Source organism: Rousettus aegyptiacus, unplaced genomic scaffold, assembly GCF_014176215.1.
Source record: "Rousettus aegyptiacus isolate mRouAeg1 unplaced genomic scaffold, mRouAeg1.p scaffold_m13_p_17, whole genome shotgun sequence".
Taxonomy (NCBI): domain Eukaryota; kingdom Metazoa; phylum Chordata; class Mammalia; order Chiroptera; family Pteropodidae; genus Rousettus; species Rousettus aegyptiacus.
Window position 1 is genome coordinate 8391532 of NW_023416292.1, and position 17972 is coordinate 8409503.

A 17972-nucleotide genomic window follows, 5' to 3' on the forward strand; every position below is an offset into this window, starting at 1 on the left:
CCACCCGACTCCCTTATCCACTACTCCACTCTGTGTCATATCTGCCTAGAGGACACAGCTTATCTTTTAAGATTTGATGCCAACTTTCTCTCCTGTGCTCGGCAAAGGCTCTTTTAGCACACCAGAGCAAGCAATTCCTCTATCTACAGTGTTCACAGACCACTTGGTATAAAAATAAACCCTTAATTTGTTATTTATCATGATTTGTTTACACAGGTCTCACAGTAGCTCAACTCTAAGCTCTTCATAGCCAGTATAAGTCCTATAATAAAGGAGCCATGCAATAAATCTTTGTTAAATGAAATGAGAAAGCAGTTTATTAATCCTGCAAGGATTAGGAGGAGCCCTCAAGTATTCATATTTCAAATGTTCCCAGTCCTGTGGCAGAGACTAAGTATTGAGGAAAGAGCTATACTAGGCGTATAGAGAATGGCTCCAAGGCTCATAAGTTCTTTCAACAGATGTTTAATGAGCACTTACTATATCACAGGTATAATGATAGGCATTGATATGCTGGGTGTTCATTTAAAAAGAGACAGTTGGGCCGCGATGACAATAATAAAGAAAAGAGTGACATACACATAGCATGACAAACCCTAGTGACTGGCTAGAGTTAGCCCATGTCACTGGGTGAGAGTGAGGAGCAAGACAGCCCAGCGGAGACCAATAGACACCAGAGTAGAAAGAGATATTGGTGGCTGAGGAGAATGTAGGGGTCAATCAGGAATACTTTTACAGGAAACACCCCTTCCCCCACTGTGATCTCTTAAGAGAGCAATTAATTGTGTTCTTTACTGACTTAGAATGTGCCACATACCAATCTATATAACCAGTTCTCCTGTATCTTGCTTATCTGACCTCTTAAATAAAAAAACTCATCCTATATATAATGTCACAGAGAAATCTAGCCTTTACAAATTGTGGTGAGAGTTAGGAAAACAAAGAACGGAGACAGAAACTGAGAAGTTCACATTTAAACAGAACTAAGGGATGAGCAGTTCTGTGAAGGTGGGGCCAAGGCTTGAATTTCTTTATAACCATGCTCTCACACGCAGGGTCTAATCCACTGTCTTCACAATTGTCCTGCTAAATGTGCTCATGTTGTCAGTTTTAAATTTGGTGAAATCTCAGATAAAGAGATCATTTGCATGATGTCTATGCTTTCTGTCTACAAGTGCTCTCTAGCTGTTCCCAGAGACGCCAACTAATTTGTAAAAGAAGCTACTTGAAAGACTAGTTGGCATCTCAAACTTAGCACGTCCAAAATCAAGCTCTTGATCTTTGCCCAAAATTTGTTCTACTGTCTTTTTCGTCTTAAATAACTGATGCTTGTGATTTTGTTATTGTTTGTTTTGTTCACTGTCGTATCTCCAGCACCTAAATGGTGCCTGGAATGTAGAAGACACTCAATCAGCATTCGTACAATGAATGAAGAAATGATTGAACGAATGAACAAATGAAGCCATACCTCATTGCTCTCAGCTTCCTTGCTTATGTTACATTCAAAACCTACCAGATGGCTGTAAATAACTTAATAATTAATAAGGCATAGGTACATCAGTACCAGTCCACTGTAGAATGCCTGTCCTAAAAGGAAAATTCGAGCTTTTCATATCAAGCATTTCAAATCTCAGACAAGACATTTTGTGTCTTGGAGCAACTGAAAGTCAGAGATTATGGAAATTCTTTAAGTGCTTAATAAAGATTTCTAGAAGGAAAAAAAGGATTCTTTGTTTATAGAATTCAGATGCTTAAAGATATTTAAGAAAGGTGTATGATATAGTATGTGCTCAATAAATAAACATATTCTAGAAGAAAGAATAAGTGTTATGGAGGCTGGCCCTAATAATAACATGCCACTTGATATAAACAGGACAAGATGCAAACTAAGAGACAGCTTTGGATTTAATGGCAGGCAGCTGACGGGAGAATATGACGAGAAGAAATTTATTTGTGAAACCAAACAGTGTTTAGTTCTGACCTCCACCTCATTTTAAAGGAGGATAGTGTCAAACTCTCACCCAAGGGTATGAGTTAAGGGAAGGCTGACTTCTGTTCAATACAAGGATGCACTTTCAAAGAGAGCCGCTGACAAATTTTGTGTGGTTTTTCATAAAATTTGTAAATTCAGGATATTTGTTATCTCTAAGAATATCGATAATACAACTTGGTTAAGGAGAATGTTAAAAGTAATCATGGCTGCTGAGCCCGTACTGTGTTTCTAAGGAATTATAGGAGATTTTAGAGAACAGTCGCAATTTTCCCCTTGCGAACAGCACTGAAATTGTAGGAAGAGTGGGTATGAGGCCTGGAAACCCAGGTTTATTTAGCTCTGTTTTGATGAGATATGTGACCTGGGGAATCCACTCCACCTCTCTGGGCCCTATAAAATGAGACTGTTAACCTAGATGACCTGAAAGGACCATTTTAGCTTTATGTGTTATGATTCTATCCCCTCTTTCTGAAAATTCACAGGAACTGCTGTCAGGGCCAGAACACTACTTTGCATAGCCCTCTGTTTGACCCAGGTGACAGTTTTTATGAAGTAGCTATGTATACATTAGGGACTGTGCTCTAGAAGATCACTGGTAACAGTGTAGAGAATGAACGTTGGAAGGCAGGAATTCAGTGCTAGAGGTTATGGTAGCACCCCAGGAGGGAGCGATACCACCCCCACCCCAAGGGAATGGCGGTGGGAATGAAGAAGAGGAAGGGAGTTTGGAACTGTTTGGGAGGTGGATTAGGTGATAAGATGCAGTGACCATCAGTATATAGGGGAAGTTGGGAGGACAACTTCTGGCTTGAATGACCAGAGAGATGGTGGTGTCCCTTCACCGCAGGAGAGAATGCTAGAGAAGGAGCAGGCTGAGGTGGGGGATATATCGCTCATGTTGAGTCCAAGGGCCTATGGGGGAGCTGACCAACGAGCAGCTGGAAGCATGGTCTCAACAGAGCAGTCCGGGCTGGAGACAGAGAGCTGGGGGTAAGTGGTGACGGAAGCCAGGCGTGGAGATAAATATGCCCCAAGAGTGGCAGAGTGAGATGGGAGGTAGGAGCCTGGAGGTTATACTGGGCAGGGGGAGGAAGAAAAGTCAGCAAAGACTAAGGAAAGTGACCAACGAGTAGGCAGCAGTATGGGAATCATTTTTTAACCCAGATCCCAGTAGAGGAGATGGTTTTAAGAACATGGGAGTGTCTACGGCCACGCCACCCTGAACAAGCCTGATTCTGTCTGATCTTGAAAGCTAAGCAGGGTTGGGCCTGGTTAGTACTTGGATAGGAGACCACCTAGGAAGACCAGGTGCTGTAGGTGTAAAAAATAAAAAATAAGGAATTGTAGGCAGACAAGGTCCTTGCAAACTGTGAGGTCAACCAAGGGTTGCCGAGCCTAAAAAAAAAAAAAAAAAAAAGAACATGGGAGTGATTCACAGTGCCAGGTGTTGCAGACAGAGCAAGGGCAGAAATGAGAACACTGGATTTGGTCACTACGAGAGTCTAGGTGACCCACCTAACAGGCATTTTCAAGTCAAGTGGAGCAGAAGCCAGTCTGCAGGGATTGTAGTGAGACCAGATGGTGAGGGAGGGCAGACTGTGTGTGTGTGTGTGTGTGTGTGTGTGTGTGTGCGCGCGCGCGCACGCCTGTTTTATGTGTGTGTGGGGGGGCAGTCCTGGGCGGCCCTCCGGGGTAGCTACGGGCCCTGCATTTCTGCCTGTTTGTACCTTAGTTCTGCGCCCCAGGAGGATGTGGGCCTGGCCCGGAGGCCTTCCTGCCCTTGTCACCACTTTCATGACAGTAGCCTGCAGCTGATTGCACATTACACACTCATGACACATCACTCAGTAGGAGTGAGAAGGTTGTGACCACGTGACCTTAATGTAACCCAGGGAGACCTTGGGACAAGCTTCATTGGCCCATGCCTGCTCAGTGAAGAAGTCAGAGGAGGCACTTCTGTTCTTACTCTTGGAGGACAGAAAAGCCTGAGACACCAGCACAGGCCTGTTCCACAGCCAAGGTGTGTCAGAAGCTCCCAGGTGCCTCCAGGCAGCAACCAACGTGATCCTGAATTCAGTCCAGAAGGAAGAGCCCCACACTTTTTGTTTTCTCCAGCACGATCCTTTGACAAAAGCCCAGCAGGAGAATAATCTCAGGGCTGCTGCCTGTGATAGGGAGGACGTCCCAGGGCGGACACAGAAAGGAAATCGTAAGCGTGATCAGCTTCCTCCAGTTCTCAGCCTGGCGACTGATCACTGAGCTCAGGCCAGGTAGTGGGTAAGCATCATCTTGCTCCACCTCATGACTGCCCTTGGGGAATTTTTCAAATGAGGAACTTGAGGCACAAAATATTAAATGATTGAGTCAGGGTAGTGAGTGCCAGAGACAAAGCAAAGGTTGGGTGGGGTCCCCGTGGGATCCAGGATCTTGGCAGCTAGTATGTGTGGCTTGCCTAGTTTCATTTAAGGTGGACAGGATTTTTAAAAATCAAGAACAACAACTCAGAGTCTAGTTGAGGTTCCGTTCTAGCAGCCATGCCATGAGGCTGGGCATCTGCCTGCTGACCAGACTTCACCATCCTTGCTGGACCGCAGAGAGCTCACTTATTGTAACAGCATGGCATAGCAAGTCCATGTGATGGCAGCAGAGCTCTGAGCTCCGGCTCCTAAATCACAGGAAACTGAGGCTGACACCCTCCCTGCTCATTCAAACTGGGTAAGACCACGAGCACCTGCTCTGAAGGGTGGGTGATAATGCCTACCTCAAAGGGTTTCACCGCAGGTTGAATGAAACCATGTATGTAGTGTTCAACCTGCTGGAGATGCCCCAGACATGGCAGCTTTTACGGTTTTAGTATAATTCTCTCATGAGTGGAGCCACGGAGAGAAACGCAACACCGTTCACTTGTTGCTGACTGCTGAGACTCCCTGAGGGGCAGCAGTTCCGAAGGCAAACACCCCCACACTTGCCTGGTTCCTTCACCTGGCTTCTGCTTCATCTGCCCCCATGTGGCATCCTGTCCTCAGAGGGTTCTCAAACTCGCATTCAAGGGTATTCAAGGGCATAGCTCTCGAAACAAGACAAGACAAGACAAGGGGAGCTGGGCCAAGGCGCAGCTATTTTCAGTGTGGTTTTAAATTCACTTCCCCATTGATGAGCAGATGCTAACTGCTCCCAAGTGCCTGCTTCCCCTTCTTGTGATGCTCTAATCTCCCTTTCCCCCTCTCCTCGCCTCCCTCTTCCCCCACCCCCAATCTCTTCCCCTCCCCAGTTACCCATCCAGGGCAGAGAGGCACCTGAAAGGAGCTGAGAAGAGGAGAGACCCTAGACCATGGCCCTGCAGACGTAATTCCCTCCTTGCAGCCTCAGGCTCCAGAACTGGCCTCACTCTGACCTGAGACACGATGCAGAGACCTCACTCTTCCTCTCTTCTCTTTCAGGAAACATTTGGAAACTCTTCTGGGGGAGACCTGCCACAAGACCTCTAACGAACTTCAGACTCCTGCATATTCTTCCAAAGTTTTTTGTTTGTTGGATTTTATGAGAAATAACATATATGTCTTTCTCCCAAATACATAACTTGAACCAAAAGCACAATGTTCTTAGTTAAATCCTTACTTTTATAGAATCCAACACATGAAATCAGAATTCACCCCACAGAGTAATTTTTGGAGGGAGAATTACAGATGCTCCTCAACTTATGATGGGGTTATGTCCCAATAAACCCATCGTAAGTTGAAAATATCATTAAACGAAAATACACCTAACCTACTAAACTGCATAGCTTAGCCTAGCCTACCTTAAACAGGCTTGGAACGTTCCATTAGCCCACGGTCGGGCAAAATCATCTACGCAAACCCTATTGTACAAAATAAAATGTTGAACATCTCGTGTAATTTACTATGCATATCACTTTCATGCCATTGTAAAATCGAAAAATCTTAAGTCAGGAGCCATCTACATTTTTGACACAAACCACTCCTCCTTTTCTAAAAGTATTTGCTACTTCCTATTTTAAACACCAGTCTTCCAGAGTGCTCATAAAACATGGTTTGAACTGAAAGCTATTCTTTGCACTTATTTTTCTGGAGCAATTTTGTGGTGCGCAGAGAGAGGACCTAATCTGAGGAGGTTTGGTGAACATCAGACACACACCGCCCTCCGCCCCAAGCAGCCGCGCGGGGCTGTCGGGGAGCGTCTGGCGAGCTGACCCACAGCTGGGCAGCATCTTGAACTTTCAGTTACTCACTATGTGCTAATGACCAGTTTCCTTAGAGGAGGTCCAGCAGGGGTGCTGCCAGGCCCCTTCTCCAGCAGCGTGTGAAACCGCGACAGTAACACAGTGACCGGAATATGGTTACTCTTCTCGGGCACTGGCCGTGTGCCAGCGGATGCACCGCAACCCCAAAGACTGGGAACTATTACTACCTTGGTTTTACACATGAGGAAACCAAGGCTTCAAAGGTTAGGTAATTTGTCAAGGTCAGACCACTAGAATGTGACGGAGCTGGCTTTGCCTTCCAGGTCCAGAGTTCACATCTAACCACTGCCAAAGAAATAAAGCTGCACTTCTTGTAATATCGTTTATAATTAAGAAACCTGCCAGTATTCCAGCACAGAGGGCACCACATTCCAAGCCCACATACTCTGAGTTCTAGGAATCAAAACCCACAGGCCATAGCATGGCTGTGTTCCCACAGATGCTGCGTGCGGTCTTCGTAGTGACCAGCCTTCCGGCAGCAGCTTGTTGGCTTTCCTAGACTGTGATGGCAAGGTCCTGTGTCTCCAGGGGGCTTTCGGGGCCCTCTTGTCTTAGTCATCACGGAGAGGGCAAGAGAAGAAGCATGGACAGGTAGATGCTGACTCTTTCCTGCTCAAATCACAGGGCACAAAGCAGGGCAGGCAAGACCAAAGCCAGACCCAGCGGTAGCCCCCAGGCGAGGCCATGGGATTGCTACAATGTGTGACATTCTCTTGGAGCCACCTGGGCAGGGGAGCCAGGACAACTTATGTGCAGGGCCGGGTCAACTGCCATGGGCGTGAGGGGAAGAAAGCGACCTATGAGAATTAGATGTAGGCATTTAATACAAATATACCAGCTCACGCTTGAACGTGAGTTTTAATGTTCTTGTAGCGTCTCACAACCGAGAGGACATGGCGTCGTGTGAAATCAACGCCAGCCAAAGCTGGCCTGGGTAGCAGTGGGAGCCCTGCCCTCGTCCTGGCCTCGGGTCATTCTCTGATCCCTTTCCCTTCACAGCCCAACTCGGAGCTCAGCCTTTCCTGCTCAATCCCACTTCACGGAGAGCCTGAGTTTAGTCTACCTTCCCTCGGTGCTTTAAAGGTGCTTTTTCTACACCATCATCAATGGATAACATCGTGCTTGTTACTTCGTAAGCACTCCGGAGCCTTTCTCAGATGACTCACAACTTCACCTAAACGGATTATCCTGGGACAGAGGTTGTGGATAGGGTGACCAAGCATCTAGGTTTGCCTGGGACTGTCCCAGGTTTTAGTACCACAAGTTCTACATCCCAGGAAAGTCCTGTGGTCATCCCAGGTGGTCACCTCGGGTATGGCGCCTCCTCCGTGCAAGCATCCCACCCCGTTCACAGCCAGAGCCGTGTCATTTGTGAGTGGTGCAGCCCCTCGAGTGTGGTCCCTGGTGGCAATGCCGTCCCCTGTGGCTCGTTAGGAATGCGGGCTCTACCTGCTGAATCAGAATCTGCTCTTCCGCACAGTCCCCAGGCAATTCCGGTGCAGGTTAAATTTGAGAACAGTTGCCCCAGAGTGCTGGTGACTTCAGCCTTTCTCTGCCGAGAAACACAATGTGGACATCAGTTTCGAGACACACTTCCCCTGGAGTCCCAGACTGGAAATGAGCTCACAGTTTTTCGGGAGGCCAGTGAAGCACTAGACCAATTTGAAACCATGCCAACTGTCAGCAGTATCGGTGGCAGGCCCTCAGGGAAGGTGGCCTGGAGGGCCACAGGTTTGCATAGTTCCTGGCACACCCACCTGTCCTCTCTGGGAATACAAGGGGGAGGAGAATGAGAGGACCAGCCTCAAATCAGCTCCGATTTATGTATTTAAAAAGATAAGTGAGTCACAAATGTTGGCACCTTAACTAAGAGTGGTAGGAAGTTATGTTGTAATAACTTGGATCTTATCTCAATACATTGTAGTTCTCAAGTTGGGTGTTTATCAGATGCCCTCTGGGTTTTTTTATTTAAAAAAAAAAAAAAGTTCCAGGCCACAGCTTGGATCTCTTGAATCAGGGTCTCTGGTGAGGGGCCAGGCTTCTGTGATTTGGGGCATCCAGGAACCAGAACCACTAGAAGAGCCTGTAGCCCGCTCGGTCCTGCCCTCTCTCTACCCTTCTGCTGGTCGCCAAACGAGGGGGCCTTCCCCGCCTGGCACTGAAGGAGGACAGCAGGGACCCCCTCACCTCCACGGGCCAGCACACTCTTTTTCCGGAAGGTCAGTGGGGTGAGTTGTGAGAGACCAGACCCTAGAGAACTCAAAACGCATGGGACGCTTACAGACTGCATCCCAATATAGAAATGTTGACCCCGTTACTGAAACAGTAAGAGCCAACTACTGCTCTTCGGGGTCTGTCATGTTGCTGAAGGTGCCTCGGGGCCTGATTGTCCAAGCCTGGGGGCAATGTGCTCTGAACCCTTCTATCTTTTCACTTCCAATTTTCTTCCTACTCACTGTGACTTGACTTTGAAGAGAACCTAGCCCATGGCTGTGAGACATTTTTCTCTTGAAGTACCACAGAAGCCTTCCTTCCAGAAGCCGTTGCATACACGGCCTCCCCTTCTGCAACCTCAGAGCTTTCAAGGTGAGCTTCCAGGGCTAGGCCGTGGCCCACACACGTGTAACCTTTCGGCCAGATCTTGATTGAGGGAGATGCTCCTGAGGAGACAGGCTCACAGCCTAGGCTGGAAAGCCACACGGACAAGGAGCCGGGGGTGGGGGTGGGGGGAGAAGCTGTGGGGAGGACCGCCGATGGCTTCTAGGTCCTGATGAGATCCCAAATGGTGTGAGTTGCATGGCCCTGGGCCAACTCTTCTTCCTGGCCTCAGTTCCCCTCTCCAGGTGATGTGAGAAGGTCCAGTGGGTTTCTGAGTTCTGCACCAGCTTTACGGAGCCATGATTCTGTGAGTGCTGTTCACGGACGTGGGTTGCTGTCCACCAGATGAACCGGCACAGCACACGCCCAGGACCCACTGTGTGGACGTACTGTTACGGGGTGAGTCCCGCGGAGCATCTCGGGAAGGTGCATTTTGCTTCCGTTCCTGCGGGAGATGCAGGCCGCCTTCTGCTCCAGCAGTGTCCTTAAGACTGAGGAATGAGCATTTTTACCACCAATGTCCTTTATGTGCCTTTGCACATTTTTCTTTCAACCCTCCTTACAACTCATGGAGAGATATATTATCCCCATTTGGTTTTAGAAGAAGACAATTTTTATGTAAGTTGAAATTTTATCAGATGTACCAGGTCTGCTGAACTATATAATCTTTTACCTGTTGAACCAGAAAGAGGCCAATTATGTCATCATTTGGCTCCTAAAGCACCAAGCATTTGTCCATTGAGAATCAACAGATCTCAAGGTATGACGAAGCTGAGATTGGCTTTTAAATCATCACAAACTATTTAATGCCTCTTCATATAATTGATTGCTTGGTGAATGGTTGAACCCTTCTGGAACACGGGGTGTGTGTGTGTGTGTGTGTGTGTGTGTGATTTTATCTTGTCAAAACTTCTGGAGCATAATCAGCACAAGATTTTACCTAAAGTTGCTGGAGCACCATTAACATATATTCCAAACTCCATCCTACCCACCATTTATCCTCATTTTACCTATTAGGCAGTTGAAGTTCAGAGGAATTAAGACACTTGCCCAAGGTCACACAGCTGGTGAGTGGTAAAGCCAAGATGTGGACCCAAGTCTAGCTGATCTGCAAGCCCAGGCAGGTACTACCACATGCTGCCATCTTAGTGACAAGGCGAGTACATAAACACCCCTTCTCACCTCACTCAGGGCCGAGTGCTGATTACCACAGATTAACTGATCAACCAAAGGCACCTGTTCATGACATGCCAAGCTGTGTTCTAGGTGCTGGGGGAGGGGGGGAATCCCACAACGCCCAAGACACAGTCCTACTCTCTACGACTTAGAGTCTGGTTGGGCTGAGAGAAAAAAAATCGATTATGCATATACAGTGTGTTAAGTGCTTTGACAGAGGTAAGTGCATGTGCTAGGGAGCATCTAAGAGCATCGCCTACCTCTCACCTTGGGGACCAAGGAAGACTCCCCAGGAGGTGACCCTGGAGTTGGGTTTTGAAAGTCAAGTAGCAGTTAGCCAGGGAGATGAGGGCCGGGGCCAGGGACACTGTTACAGGTAGAAGGAACAGGGCGTTAGCCCTGGTCGTGTGGCAAGATGCTAGGAGGGTAAGAGTGTGAACCAGACCTCAGAAGGGCTTGAATCTTCATGGAGGAGGCTGCGCTTCATCCTGACAGGGACAGGGAGCCACTGAAGGGCCCTCAGCAGGAGGACAGGGCCATAATCATATGCGCTGACAACCACCACATCAGAGTCAGGGAGAAAGATGTAATGCCTGGGGGCGGGGCGTTCCCATAAGAGGTTACCAGGAGGTCCCTAAACAAAGGCAGCAGTGGTGGGCCTAGAGAGGAGAGGACACCCTCGAGTCAAGTTGGAAGGTAGAATGACTGTGACGAGGTGACTAGAACGTAGGCAGGAAGTGGGAGGCAGGAGTCGAGGCAGACCCCCAGATTTCTGGATATGCAGCCTGGGGCCAGGCGCTGTAATGAGGATGAAGGAGGGGCAGGGCTGGGGAGGAGGAGTCAGGCCTGTTACGATGGGGAGTCTTTGAAGTGCCTGTGGGCCCCCCACTGGGCATTCCTCTGTGCAGCAGATAGATGATCTGGAAAGGAGATACATGGAGACCTGGGGTCATCGGCAGGTAAATGACAGTGGAAGCTATAGATGTGAGTGTGGATGAGGTGGCCCAGGGGGCAGGATGGAGGAGAATGTGCAGGGCAGAATGAGGTGAGCAGAGGGTCACAGGGAGACAGACACCGGCTATGCAGGGTGCGTGGGAACAGGGCTCTCTGTCTTCACGGCTTTGCCAGGCTCCTGCACCGACGAATTCAAAACCAGCTAAATTCTGCCTACGACCAGTAAATTAGAAATGGTGCCTGGGATCGGAAGTGGCTCTCCAATAAATTCATCGTTTTGTGTGATTATTGGCGGCTGCCTTCATCAGGGGCTGTTGGTTAAAGCGCTAACCCCGAGTTTATTGAGCTCAATTGAAAAAGAAAATTAGGGTAGAGAAGCGAGTTAGAGGTGTCCCCCCTCCCTGCAGTAGACACATCGTGCACAGCGCAGTGATGGACCTCGGAAAGAAGTAGAGCAAGGACTGGGCCGCACGAAAGAGGCAGCAGTGTGGTAATTCGCACCCACAACGGGAAGCACCAGAAAGGGAAGTCGCAATGGGAACATGGACCATTATTTTTCTCTGGCCACTTTTGCAGCTGCTCCACCCACTGAGGCAGCCTCCTGGGGGCGAGCAGCATCCAGGGCCCGCGGCACCCGGCACCCTACGTGGGCCTCGCACCCACCCCCTTAGCCCTCAGCCCCCAGCTCTTATCTCCCAGTCCCGGGGGGCAGGTGCAGCAGCCTGGGAATCCCGGGGGGTGGCCGTAAGTCCCCTGCCTGGGGGACTGCACCTTTGACCACCTTCTCATGGTTTCACTTTCACACTGCTTCTGACGTATTTTCCTCAGACACTTTAAAGTCATGTCAACAGGTTAGTTCTGGAAACTCGTGGAAAGGGCCTCCTTTGGAAACTGCCTGGAAGCACAACTGCTATCTTGTCCTCTGTAACAGGCCGAGTCGCGCTGCCCCAGGAAAGAGACACGTCGGAGTCCTAACCCCAGAACCTCAGAACGTGGCCTTCATTGGACATAGCGTTGTTGCAGATGTAGTTAGTTAAGATGAGGTCATTTTGGTGGGTGCTAATCCAATATGAGTGGTGTCCTTATAAAAAGGGGGGGTTCAGGTATAGAGACTCGAGCAGGGAGAGCACCTTGTGAAGACGAAGGCAGAGATCGGGGTTGTGCTTCTGCAAATCAAAGAAGGCCAACGATCGCCAGCCTCCAGGAGCCCGGACAGCGGCGTGGAGTGGATTCTCCCTCTCGGCCCTCAGAACGAGCCAGCCCTGCTGACACCGGGATCTCGGACTTCTGGCCTCCAGAACTGTACAAAAGTAAATTTTTGTTGTTTTACCCCCCAGTTTGTAGCAATTTATAACAGCTCCCCTAGCAAACAAATAATATACACTGCTGTCCAGATTACTGTGTGGGTCGGACACACCAGGCCACACCTTTCTCCCGTGTGAAAAGGTGCGTTCTTTCGAGGAGGGTGGCGGAGAAGCCGAGTGTCTCAGTCTTTCCTCTGGTTTCTCTCTCCAGCCAAGTTGATACTGCGGCTTCACAACAAATCATCCTAGCTCCCACGCCACGGCTTGTTCATGGCTCCCTCCGCATTAGTTTCTTCGCTTACTCGTTTGCGTGTCCATTGTCCATTTGTTTATTTGTTCATTTGACTCATTTTTCTTGCCCACATCCTGTGTGCCAGGGGCTGTTCTAGATGCTGGGCGGACGGTGGGGGATGAGACAGACAACAGGCCTGCCCTCACTGCACATTACGGCGGGAGGACAGGGCATCGCGCCAACGATCCTGAAGTCGGTGCAAATACAGTGGTCGAAGTGCTGCAAATGGCAGAAGCGGGGTGCCCAGGAGCAGTTTGCGGGGGGTCTTGATCTCCCAGTTGACCCTGGCCCTGACCCCTGCCTGCTTCCATGTGAGGGCAAGGTCGTCTTGGTGACACACGGAGCAGCCTTGTAGTGCTGTTGTGCTTCGCTGGTGATGAAAACATGCGCATCCTGAGCACAGATCGGGATGTCGGTTTGTGCCTGCCAACTCTGAAGCCCCGTTTTTGGGCTAGGACCAGGGGGCGCTCTGGCAGAGGTGGCAGGGACTCGCTGCACCCACAGCGGCTGGGTTTCCTAGATACAGACGGTGAGGCGACAGCGCCAGAGTGTTGCGAGAGTCCCCGATGGCCTCTGCAGGAATCGGGAGACCACAAGTAGAGTTCACAGCAGTGCGGCTCCAATGGTGGCTCCGGGGACCACCAGTGCCTCCTGTGAACTTCTAAGAAATGCAAGTTCAGCCTCCAGCTCCGTCCTACTGAATCAGGGACTCTGGGGTGGAGAACCCCAGGAGTTGCTAACGTTCTCAGAAGTTAAGCAACACTGGTATTGGGTACAAGCATGGTTTCAGGGTCAAATGGAGAACTGGCTTTCTGCTTACTGAGATTTAGTCGTCTTAGCTTTAATAAAGGCACAAAAAATAACATCTAACTTCTCGTTTCAGCTTCTAAAGTTGTGAAGACTACATTAGACAATGCATGTAAGTGCCCGAGATGTAGTACAAATACTATGACATTAGCTAGTTATTCTTTTATTAAGCCCTGGAGCATTAAAAGGTTGTCAGAAAACCTTCATGTGGCCCAAACCCTCTCTCAAATGGCTGCCTGGCCGAAGTAGTGAGGCCGCCGGGCTCAGGGCCTTGTGGCCCTCAGGGTTTATAGGCCGAGAGCTGTCAGAAATCTGGCCTCGACTTGCTCCAGGAAGTACGGCCTAGGATAAAGTTACACACTCACACTCAGCACAATGCCAGGCAGCGACAAACCAGTGATGGATCTGAATGAGGAAGGCTGCTGGCACAGGAGCAAGGGTCGGAGGGCGAGGTGAGAAACAGGTGTGTGCGTAAGGGAGGGAGCCGCGCTCCCCAGAGCTCCTGGTGCAGGTGTGGGGGAGTACAGTCTCAGGTTCATGCTGCCTCTTTGACCTCTTGCTCAGGTCGTCTCTTTAGGCACCGCTGTTTGTCTTCTGGATGTAGGAGGTTGTTCAAAGCTATGATAACGCTCTGTGCTTGAACCAGGTCTGCTTCTGCTGGGATGCCTTGCACAAGAAAGCCGCTGAGCTTATTCCCAAAAGGTACATTTCCTGCCCGTCCCGATCCCCTGCCGAGAAGTTTTAAATGGGCCGTGTTGGAAAGGGCCCTCCAGGCATCGAGACTCCCAGGCCTGGCTGCCAGGGGCTACACACCTGGTCAGGGAACAGACTGGAGACTGGGCTTTTCCTCAGCTCCTTCCAAGGATTCCCTAGAAGGTAATCCTGTCGCTGGGCCAACTGGTCACAGTCGTCCTGTCCCACAGGAAGATCCACAGCCCAGTCTGAAGGCCCTGCCTGCTGGGGTAAGGCCCTCAAGAGGCTGGGATACAGCAGCTTCACCTGGCCCTGGCCCTGTGTGAGCAGGTGGCTCCTTCCTGGTCAACTCCTGCCTCAGGTTTCCCTCTGCGGTGGTCCCTGACCCCTTCCCCCACCTCACCCCTGCACAGATAACCAGCAAGACTCCAGCATATTCCTGGCTATGCTCTCCTGGATCCCATACTGGGGCTCCCGAAATGGAGCAAAGGTGCTAACACCCCAGCAAAAGCTATGCCAGGCCAGGGGAAAAATCAGAGAGAGAAAAAAAGGGTTATAAATCCCTGTTGACCTTACATTCAGTTATGTGTTTTCTCTGATCATCCAGAGTTTCATTTTATCATCTAGATGTCTTTTTTTGGTTATCCGTATTCTTGAAAACCATGTAAAGTTGTTTAAAAAAATATGTATACACACACACATATTAGTAGTAGCCTACTTCTTATCTCCAAGGGAAATGAAATGTGACTGTGGGAAGAACACAGTCAGGCACATGAAAAGGCATGGTGGGGGGCGGGGGCCGGGGGGAGGTCTCGGAGAGTTCATCATCGCGCCCGCTCAGCTTCCCATCCTCGCCACTTCTCTGCCCCTGCCGCCTTCTTCCCCTATTCCCTGCCCACAGATGAGGGTCAGCAGCCACGTAGGGAGGGACGGAGGGACGGTTCTCTTCCCCTGCTTCTCTGGGAGCCCCGCAGAGGTCAGGAAAGTGGTGCTCCCTCTATCGTTGGCCCTGTCTAGGCCCCTGGTCAAATGTGGCTTCTTGGCTTCACACGGCCCTCTGGCCTTCTGACATCCTCTCTCCCAAACTCCTCCCACTCTCCATGTCCCCCCCCCACCTCAGGTGCTCACCACTCCCCACACACTGGTGTGTCCGTCCTCTGTCTGGCCCGAGTGCCCCAGCACCCTGCTGGATCTGACGCTCTCCCATGGAGAGCCCTGTGTGGACCGCGCTGTTCCCACTGGTGATAAGCTCTAAATCCGAATCCACAAGCACGCACACGTCTGTGTGCGGTCCTGGAAGGACTCAGGGCTTCAGGCTCGATCTTTGTAACTTGTTTCTAGTGGCAGCACAGAGCAAGCTGAAGAGATCTGGACACCGAAAACCGCCCACCCGGGGCTGCATCTGCCACGCACTGGGCGCCCTTGGGCAAGTCTCCTTGCCTGTCCTTGCGGTAGTGGTTGCTTTGTAGTAAGATGCTCGTAACATGACATTTTCTCGTTTCGACTGCTTTTAAGCGTACAGTTCAATGGCATTAAGTACATTCTTAGTGTTGTGCAGGGCGCGACCACTCACTCCAGAATTCTTTTCATCTTCCAAAACTGAAACTCAGAAATTCTGACACCTGCCATAACATGGATGAACCTTGAGGACATTATGCTAAGTGAAATAAGCCAGACACAAAAGGACAGATACTGTGCGATGCCACTGATACAAGGTACCTAGGGTGGTCAGAGTCTCAGGGACAGAAAGTTCAAGGGTAGTGGCCGGGGCCAGGCAGAAGGGACAACGGGGACTTGTTTAAAGGGCACAGAATTTCGGTTTTGCAAGATGAAAAGCGTTTTGGAGACTAGAGGCACAGCGGTGTGAATGTACTGAACATTATTGACCCGAACACTTAAGAACGGCTAAAATGGTAAATTTTATGTTGTTTTATTGACTGCAATTACAATTTTTTATAAACTAAAAACAAAAACAAAAAACTACGTACCTTCATCTCTTTTTGCCTCGGTTTCCTTATTTGTAAAATAGTAATATCCATACCACCCATCTCATAGGGTTGTTGGGAAGATTTGCCAGGTCATAGGTACATACGAAGGGTTCACGTCCGTGCCTGGCCATCTAAGTGCCCTCAGCTGTTACTGTCATTACCCTTTCACGCTGAGCAGGGCAGGATGAGGGTAGATTTTCAAAGGAAGGGGACAGGGATGACGGGATGGCATAGTGGAGGGATGGGGGAGGGGAGTCTATCTGGGGACTTTGGGAATCGACCGCCCACGATGGAGACATGGCAGAAGCCTTCTTGCCCTGAACATGTGGGTCTGGGCCAAACAGCCGAGGCCTCCCAGTTACATACACTCCCATCGTTTTGAATCTGTGATCGTTTATACAGAGGAGGCTGGGATTTCTGAGTCCTTTACCTAGCGAAAGGGTGAGCTGAACTCAGTTTGGGCACAAACTAAATAGGTCAAGTGCAGGAGAGATTTCTGCATTTCTTTCCAGATCAAGCTCTCTCAGAAACCTTCAGCGGATTTCCAGATATAAGGCTGTAAATTGTCTCATCTTCCAGTTGAATAGATCCTCATAGCAATTTTTAAAAATGTATTAATGAAATGAAACTATAACACGTAATTACATTTAATAAACAATTGTATCAAAAGGGAAAAAAATAAAATAAATCACACCCTTGACAATCTGGGAGGTCTAGGCCCCAGCCACGTTGGGTTCCCACTGCAGCAAAGCCCGGGTCCTGGACCCTCCCCTCCCGCAGAACCCCCTCCGTGACTGCAGGACAGGGGCCCCCAGTTCTGTGGAAGGATCCATCTGCAGATGGCATCAAAGAGTAATGAAGCAAAGAAGGGAGACGACGCCAAGGGGTTCACAGCATCTGCTGGACCAAATGATTTCTGACATGTGTACTAAATCTCTTGGGATCTTGCTCCGAGGACTCCAATGACCTCATTTCCAACTCATTGTCATTTTCAGCCAGCCAGCTGGCAGGCAGGCAAGCACCGGTGGTCTCCTGATGGAGGGCTGGGGAATGGGATAGTGGCCTGCGGGCTGGCTTGGGGTGGGCTTCCCTGGCTGCCTAGGGGTAAGGGCTGCCAGACGCCTCGGTGCCTCCGTCCACCCTCCATCGTTAGGCAGTGGCTGCAGCACTAACGCTGGGAACACTGGGGACATCAGTTTTTCTTCTTTTTTCATTTTACAGTTTTACTGAGGTTTGAATACAATAAAACGAACACAGCTAAAGTGTGCGTTTTGATGAGTTTCGACATATGTGCACGCCCATGAAACCATCACTATGAAGAATGAACATATCCATCCTCCCCAAAAGTTTTCTCCTTCTTCTCTGTACCCCTATAAACCACTCCCAAACCAGGCAACCATTAGTCTACTTTTCATTACTAGATTTCATTTCATTTTATGAAAGTTTATATACATGGAGCAGTACGTTATGCGCTTTTTTGGGTCCAGATTCTTTCACTCAGCATAATTATTTAGAGGTTGATCTATTGTGCAGGTATCACTGGTTCATATCTTTTTGTAGACGAGTAGTGTCCATTGTTTAAATGCCAGAATTTGTTTTATCCTTTTAACTAGGAGTGGAATAGTTGGCTCATGTGCTAGGTACATAATTATTTAAGAAACTACCTCATTGTCTTCCAGAGTGGTTGTAGCATGTGATGTTCCCACCAGCAGTGGATGAAAATTCCAGTTTCTCTGCATTCTTGCCTGCATTGGTACTTACGGTCTTTGATTTTAGACCTTCTAATAGGTGTGTAGTAGTATCTTGTGATTTCGATTTGTATTTCCCTAACTAATGATTTTGAGCATCTTATTATGTGTCTATTAGCCATCTGTATGTCTTCTCTGGTGGAGTATCTACTTGAAAT

General features: G+C 49.2%; 1 pseudogene; it reads left to right on the forward strand.

Moving 5' to 3' along the window:
- Window positions 1-3194: 3194 nt before the first annotated feature.
- Window positions 3195-3313, forward strand: LOC118613059 (annotated as a pseudogene).
- The last annotated feature ends 14659 nt before the right edge of the window (window positions 3314-17972 follow it).